At 53.0% G+C, this 7,252-nt stretch overlaps 1 long non-coding RNA gene across 1 annotated transcript in view; it reads right to left on the bottom strand.

Moving 5' to 3' along the window:
* Positions 1 to 390: 390 nt before the first annotated feature.
* LOC112551214 overlaps positions 391 to 7,252 on the bottom strand; it is a 60,245-nt gene continuing 53,383 nt past the window's right edge. The window contains exon 4 of the long non-coding RNA XR_003095422.1: positions 391 to 2,057. This is a non-coding gene — a long non-coding RNA (uncharacterized LOC112551214). The remainder of the gene's footprint in view (positions 2,058 to 7,252) is intronic.

Here is a 7,252-nt window from a genome sequence, read left to right as displayed (position 1 = left end):
TGGACTCGAGGTCCCTTCCAGCCTAATGTCTATGAAAACCTAACATCTATGAAATGTATTAATTTTGCCACGCTGCCAAGAGGAGACCAGGGCATCACTTGGCACGTTCAGGTCTGTAAAGCCAATGCAGAACTGGGCTGCTGAATTTTAGGGACCACGCACGAAGCCGGCTCCCTTTCACCTGTTAGCAACTCTCAAGCACCGTTGTTACAAAACCAAATCTGCTCACACCGCCGTCCAATTTAGGGTTTCATCCCACTCTTGAATTTTAGTTCAAAGAGCAAAAACAGGTCTTAAAAAAACAAAAACAAAACAAAAAAACCCTTTTGAGTCATGCTAGCCTGAACAATGGTTTCAAGTAAAAGAAAAAAGATGGGTGAATTTGGGACCAGGTATCTGAAAGTTTTAATCGCATATTCAAGAGGACAAAGACACTAAATCAAAGGCATGCAGGAAGCCGAACAAAGTTAAACCATTAAAATGGGTGCCCAAGCTCCAATATCAACCTTTGAGAAGACACATCGTGGTTGTACACTGCCAATACCCTTATACGAGGCTTTGCTTCTCTTTATTCTACTTTGTCTTTGGTCACAATATAGTCTACGTTTAAAAAGAACTGAAGAAGGCACAAGATCTCAAACCATTTTAAAAAAGAATATGTAAAACCTTCATCATTTAGGATCTCCCTTTTATTGTATACGTACATGGTAACTCCTTGCCTTTTGCATGGACACTATAGGGTAGGAAACACATGTAGAGCTGGAGGAAAAAAACAGGCACTTGAAGGAGGGGGGAGTTAAAATTGTAATGGCCATTAGGGGTGCTTAAAGTCACAGGTAAGAGATGGGACAGGGAAGCCTGTTTTGGCCCAGCCAGGCTGGTACATATGCAGTTTTGCTTGGTTTGGGCCAAGGTTGTCCAAGCACAGCCTTTATAGTCAGCCTCATGCACTCCAGGGCCTCAGCGTGGAGGTCTCCGTGATAAAGCAAATGGAAAAGACCGGGCATGAACAAGGCAGGAAATGGATTTATTAAGAAGTGTTTCTGTGGGTGAAGCCATCACTGTCACCTTGATGTCCCTGCAGCTGTGGTTGTGGGTCCAAGGTGTTGCTTCACCGGGCCACACGCCGAGCTTCATATATTCTCCAAATGGAGCAGCACCTATAGAAACGCGGTGGATCCTCCTGGGATCGATGGCCTCTCCTGGGCTTGAAGCACCGGAGCATCTGGGACCTCCCACAGCTGCTCACCTCGCAGCGTCAGACTCGCGAGACCACGTCACCAAACTGTTCAAACCCCGGTGTGATCCTCGTGGCACTCTGCTCCGAAAAAAAGAGAAGAACGAAAAACCGCGTGGCTTTGCTTTTATTATTCCCGCTGCAAGAGGCTGCAGCATATGAGCAACATGCTTTCCTTGCCTAGTCAAACCATCCACGCTTCCAGGACCGAGACCCGAAGACGTAAGAAAAAATTCCAGCGCCACCTCCGTGGAAACAGGAAAACACTTGGCCCTTTAGAGAGCAGGATAGTAATAATAATAATAATAATTAAAAAAAAAAAAAAAAAAATCAAGCTACTGCATGACCCCAAACCACTAAGCTATTTGCCCCGAAGCATCCGGCCTGAAAGTCACCCGGCCAAGAGGAGAATTTCCAAGTCTAAAGGCCCATCAGCGAGTGCCTCCGGGGCGGCTAATTCAGTCCCATTGAGCCCCGCGTGGGAATCCACAGGGTGAAGAAGTCAGAGCCAGGACACAACGGAGGAAAGGAAAAATCCCTGGCAAAGCAGGAACGTGAATCACAGTCACGACCCCGTGGACGGGCAACAAGACTTCCCGCGGCAGGAGCAGGCAGCAAGATCGCCTTCGGCCTCAAATCCACTTCGATTTCTGGAGGAGCTCCTTTCCCTGAAGCTCCCGCATCCTCGTCGGTCTTGCTCAGCCCTCTGAAGGCCTGCCCAGCATGCCAGGCACAGCCCGTGCCCCCGCGGCCGCTCTGGGTCTCCCGTTTCCATCCCAGGTCCATATCCTCGGAGCAGGCTGTTCCCGCATCGTGGCACCTGCAGAGAAAAACAAGGTGTTAACACCGGTCATTGAACCATTAATTGCACCAAAGGAAAAGCCGCTTCTTTTGAGTACTGAACCTCAGCTGCAGCTCAGAGACCAACACAAAGCATGGCATTGGGGAGAGCGGCAGAAGTCCCTGCAAAGTTTGGGACCCAATGCTGCAAGGGTTGTGTGCAAGTTGGGCTGAATTCAGAGGCGGTCAAGTGCGCTCAGCACCTCTAATGGGAGGCTCAGCACCTTGCAAATGGAGCCCTGGGTAAGTCCCAAGCAAAGTCCAGGAGTCACCCCCCTCGCCAAACCCTCCTCTGCCTGGAAGGAGGCAGCGGGTACCTTCGGACACCAAGTCGTGCTAATCCGAGCTGGTCAGAGTGACCAGTCGTGGAGGAGCGAGTGGTGGAGCCGGCACAGGGCATGAGGAGGTTTGGAGAGCTGCCAGGTGACAGCTTAGGGAGAAAAACCTGGTGCTTTTGAGGCTGGAAGCTCTTTGCACCAGGGACCGTCACTATTCGAAGGCACAGAGCCAAGCGCGCAAGGGGCCCAAAAGAACGGTTACAACGAACAGCAAGAATCAATCTGAACATCCCCAAACTGCACTAGTTGGGCTCCATGTGCTTCCTTTCCCTCCACGCCGCCCTTTGGCCTTGCTCATGAAGACCACCAGCTCTTCTGGGACGCAACCATGTCTTCCAGTATATCTACACAGCCGGCCACAATCCTCACCAGAAACCGTAGGCCTTGTTGCAATGCAAGCAAACACCAACACAGCACCAGACGGCCGGTTCTGGGGACTCGGCCCGTCAGGAGCAGCCGTGCAAGGTTTCCCACACCCCACGCAGGCAACGCGCCCCATCCTGGCCACACATGGGTCAGCCCTTTGCATCCCTCCAGCGGAGGTGACATCATTAAGGGACCCACCAGCAAAGACGGACTTCTCCGCGCTAGGAGCTGACTAGCTCATTTCAAGCAGGCTGCCAAACAGCTGGCGGTCGATGATGACTTACGGTCCCATGCTGAGCCAGCCAACACAAGGGGCTATAAGTCAAAAGACCAGAGAGGAGAGCAAGCTGAAATCGTCCACGAAGAAAGCAATGGTACTTGGCTCAAGAGAGCGAGCGGAGAAATGCCAGCTGTTCCTAGCCGAGGCCTCCATCCTTGTCTTCACGTGAGATTAAGGCACCAATTCTGTCATTTGAACCTCTGCCGAACGGAGCGGATCTGGACTGAGCGTGCTGGAGGGTTAGTGAATGCCTCGCGCAGCTGGGAGCCGGCGACAGGAAGAAATCAAAATGCCATTTCTACATGACAAAGGGCCGTGACGGGACACACAGGAGGATGGAGCATTTCATGCTAGTTTTCAGTATGTATGTTGATTATATATATGTCATACACATAGTCGTGAACATGCACACACACACACACACACACAAGCAGACATAGACATATATAAACAGAGAGATCTTTTCCTACAAGAAACTCCAAGCAATGTACAAGTTCCTGATTAAGCATCCCTAAAAAAGCCCCTGGGACAGCTGGTGATCTCCATATTCTGCAAAGGGAGGAAGTGAGGCACATTCATGATAAAGGCAAATACAAGTCTCAGCAGACTCAGCTCCATGTTAGGGAATAATGCCTCTGTGGCCAGGGCCCAGGTGTCCCAACTGATCGCCCTATACCCTCAAGAGTGGAGAAACCTGCCTGTCTTGCACCAAAGCTAATTTTCACTGATGCAAAATTGCATTTCCATTGTCTGTATCCTCAGCTGAGACGGGGAGGATCCTACAGCTGCTGCGGGGGTTGACTTTGGTTTCTCAAAGCTGCCGTGGGTGTTGAGCGAGGAGAAGGAGAGCAGCGAGGTGGCAAGTGCTGGGCAGCACAGAAAGGAGCCCTCCCCATTGCAAAAAGGCTCTCCTCCGTGGATGGGAGCAAAAGCAGCATTTTGGAGACTAACTTGCTGAAGGCATCCGACCTTCATCCAAGACACACCCAACCTCCATTTGGCTTTTGGAGGCTTTTTCCTTGCTTCGGGGGAATCCGATTGTTCTCCGATTCTGGTTTTGTGACAATAAAATTAAATCAGAGCGTTTGATCACGAGCAGATATCCTAATGAGTACACCCTGCTCGGCTTCCCTGTTCTGCTCCGATGCCAGCTGGCAGCGTAGGGAAGGAGAGGAAGAGGTCTACTGTCACGACTCATCCGTTCAGATCTCTGCTCACTTTCTGCCTGCATCCTGGTCCCCCGATACATCGGCAATGTCGAACTGTAAGTAGACGGGAGGTGGTTTGCCCAAGAAGGTTGCCTGCACATTGGGCACGGGAGTCTGGGGGTGAGGACAAAAAGAGCACAGCTCCCAGGTGTCTGCAAAACCCCCATGCAGGAGTCTCCCCAGTGCTTGCAAATGTGCTAAAAAATAAAACCCTTTAAGAGCTTCCAGATGTTCTGCTGATGTTGTGGCGTTACCCAGCTCAACCCCCCCAGGGCCCATACGCAGCCTCCCGACTGCCTGGATGAAATAGCAGCAGCCAAGGAGAGCGGCAGGGGGGAGTGGAAGAGGTCAAAATCCTTTCTCCTCCTTTTCCCCCGGACCTCAGCCTGTTAACCCCTGCGCTGCTGGGCAACATGTGCAGTGTGGTAAGAAAGCTGTCCCCCCTCTCCTGCCCACCTGCAGCTCCGAGCACATCCTCATCAGGCATGTGTGCAGCGAGGCCTGTGCAGCAGAGCTCCTGAATGATGCAAGTCGAGGAAGAAGAGCTGCTGCCTCGCGTACTGGGCCCTGCCGGCGTATCGGGCTGCATCTGCCTGGGCTCTCTCTGAAACCAGGTCCACAAGGGAACAGAACAAGTGACAGGGCCTATTAGCCCAGCTAATGAGCACAAATGCAATTAAAGAGGCAGCTCAGCCGCAGCAGTGCAGCGTGCTGTCTGTGTACAAGCAGCACGGAGGGTGGAGTGGATGCTGGAGTCGTGTGCATGGCAGGCCTGGGCTCTGCCCTCGATGTTATCCAAGCCTCTCAGACCCATCCTACGCCCATGCATTAAACACGACTGGCAGCGGAGCGCGACCGAGACAGGAATAACAGATCGGACCGGACTAGCACGGGATACAACAGATATCAGGATCGAGATGCCTCGGCAGAGAGGGATGGATTGCGGATAACGCCAACCCCTGCAATGACAAACCTGACACGCATGGCAGGTGTCACCGCAGGGACCAAATATGGAAGATGCTGTTTGCATTTAACACACACCTTCTTCCACTGCCAGATCAAATCGCCCTCAAGCAGTTCAGAAGGAAAATGGCAGTTTTGGTCGTAATACCCTGCCCTCTCCTATCGGAAAAGAGAGCGGAGCAAACTGCATCCACATTAGGATTGGGGCACCAGAAATGGACCTTTCTGAGCGCTGGTTTTGCAGACAGACACACTCACACGCTTGGGCACACCGGGCTGGGGCTTCTTTACTCAAGGCGGGACAAGGTAAAACGCACTTCTTTTGAAGTCTACCCCCCTGACGCTGGCTGCACAGTTGGCAGCAATCAGACCTCCATAAAACACTGATATCGCAGCTATGTGCGCAGGCTCTGATGTGTTATCTCCCCCTCGCAGGGCGTGGCGGGGGTCACCGCGTGCGGTGCACTTGAAAAACACATTGCCGCCGGGGATCAAAGGGACTTCCTGCAGTGCCTGGCATGAGTTCCCGAATGGGGCGCTCCCACAGAGGAACACCTGGGCTTTTATCATCGTGCCCGGGGGGCCTGCAGATCCACGCAAGTCGTGCAGGGCTGCAAAGCGTTGCATGCGAGTCCCAGCCGCAGAGGCACCAGTTCCTGGAAAAGTCACAACAGATCGAGGGGGTGATTGCAGGATATCGCTTATCTTAGGTGCCTCATCATGGCTAATGTATTTATCCCCCTCCCTGACACTCGGATGAGATAGAGAAGTGCTACAATCCCCATGGTACAGATAGCCCTTTTGGGCCTCTCTTTCCTGGCCAAGGGATGGCACAAAGTCAGCAGCGTGGCACGGAAAATGAGCCCAAGCTTCTCATGCCCTAGGCAGCATTGTAGCTGCTGGAGCATCCTACCTCCTCAATCGCCGAGATGATCCCTCGGAGCATCGGGGACCACCACCCTGGATGCGATGGGAGAGGTGTCCATCCCGCTTCACTTCTGGGACTTAGGGCTGTCTGCAGGAGGCATCTCGCTAAGCAGGAGATGCCACTATCCAGCATCTCAACCATGTCACATCAACCTCTGCCAGGCTCCAGCAGGCAAAGAAGGGTTGAGAGCACGAATGCTAATGGTGAATGCTGCAGGGGCTGCAGCTGCCTAGCGCTAAGCCTCATCCAGAGACTGAGCCCCGTCCTTGAGAGGGGCCAGCAACCCACAAGGCTTGATGGGTTGCCATTCCTCTCCTTGCATGGTCAGAGCAGGAGACCTGGCCAAGTACCAGTCAGGACAACTCCCGTCTATTAGCTAGAAAATCCTCCTAGGGTTGCAAGCTAGAAAATCCTCCTAGGGTTGCAAGGGGAGATGTTTCATAGTAATTTCCCTTTTTCATAGATGCTAGGGTCGGAAGGGACCTCAATAGATCATCGAGTCCAACCCCCGATGATGTTATTCTTCACCAGTGCCCCCAAAAGCTGCAGGATATCCTGGGGCTACTGCGGCCCTGCCCTCTGCTCCTCCTCCCAGCCCAAGCTGGGCTGGTGGGAGAGGGATCCTTAGCCACACAAGTGTCCAGAAGCCGTGGGGAGGGTAAAGACCCAGGAGCAAAGCCAGGCATTGCCTACTCCTCCGCATGGAGGAGCCGAAGACCTGCATCCTTCCCGTAGCAGAAGGCCGAGCAATTTGCCTGCGAGGGCCACCCAGGCAGTGAGTCAACGGGGCCTCGAGGCTCCTCTTGGCTGAAAGCCCTTTCTGCTGCAACCGCTACACCACACAGCCTCCCTGGGGACGTGGGGGAGCGAGAAGAAAGAGTCCTGGGTCTCTAGAGCTCCGGGTAGCTGGACGGCGCACAAGGGCACCGGCTGCAGATGAGCGTTTCCAGGACAGGACAAAGCCTGGGTCCAGAACAAACAGAAGGGGAGGCAATAATCATCTAACAACAATAATGATAATAGGATGTGCATTTAGATTTGTTTGCTCAAGATCTTGTTTCCTGCCATCCCCGCCCCCCCCCCCCCCCCCCC

The sequence above is a fragment of the Alligator sinensis genome, unplaced genomic scaffold (genome assembly GCF_000455745.1).
Source record: "Alligator sinensis unplaced genomic scaffold, ASM45574v1 scaffold282_1, whole genome shotgun sequence".
NCBI classification, from domain to species: domain Eukaryota; kingdom Metazoa; phylum Chordata; order Crocodylia; family Alligatoridae; genus Alligator; species Alligator sinensis.
This window is presented reverse-complemented; position numbering and strand designations above follow the sequence as displayed.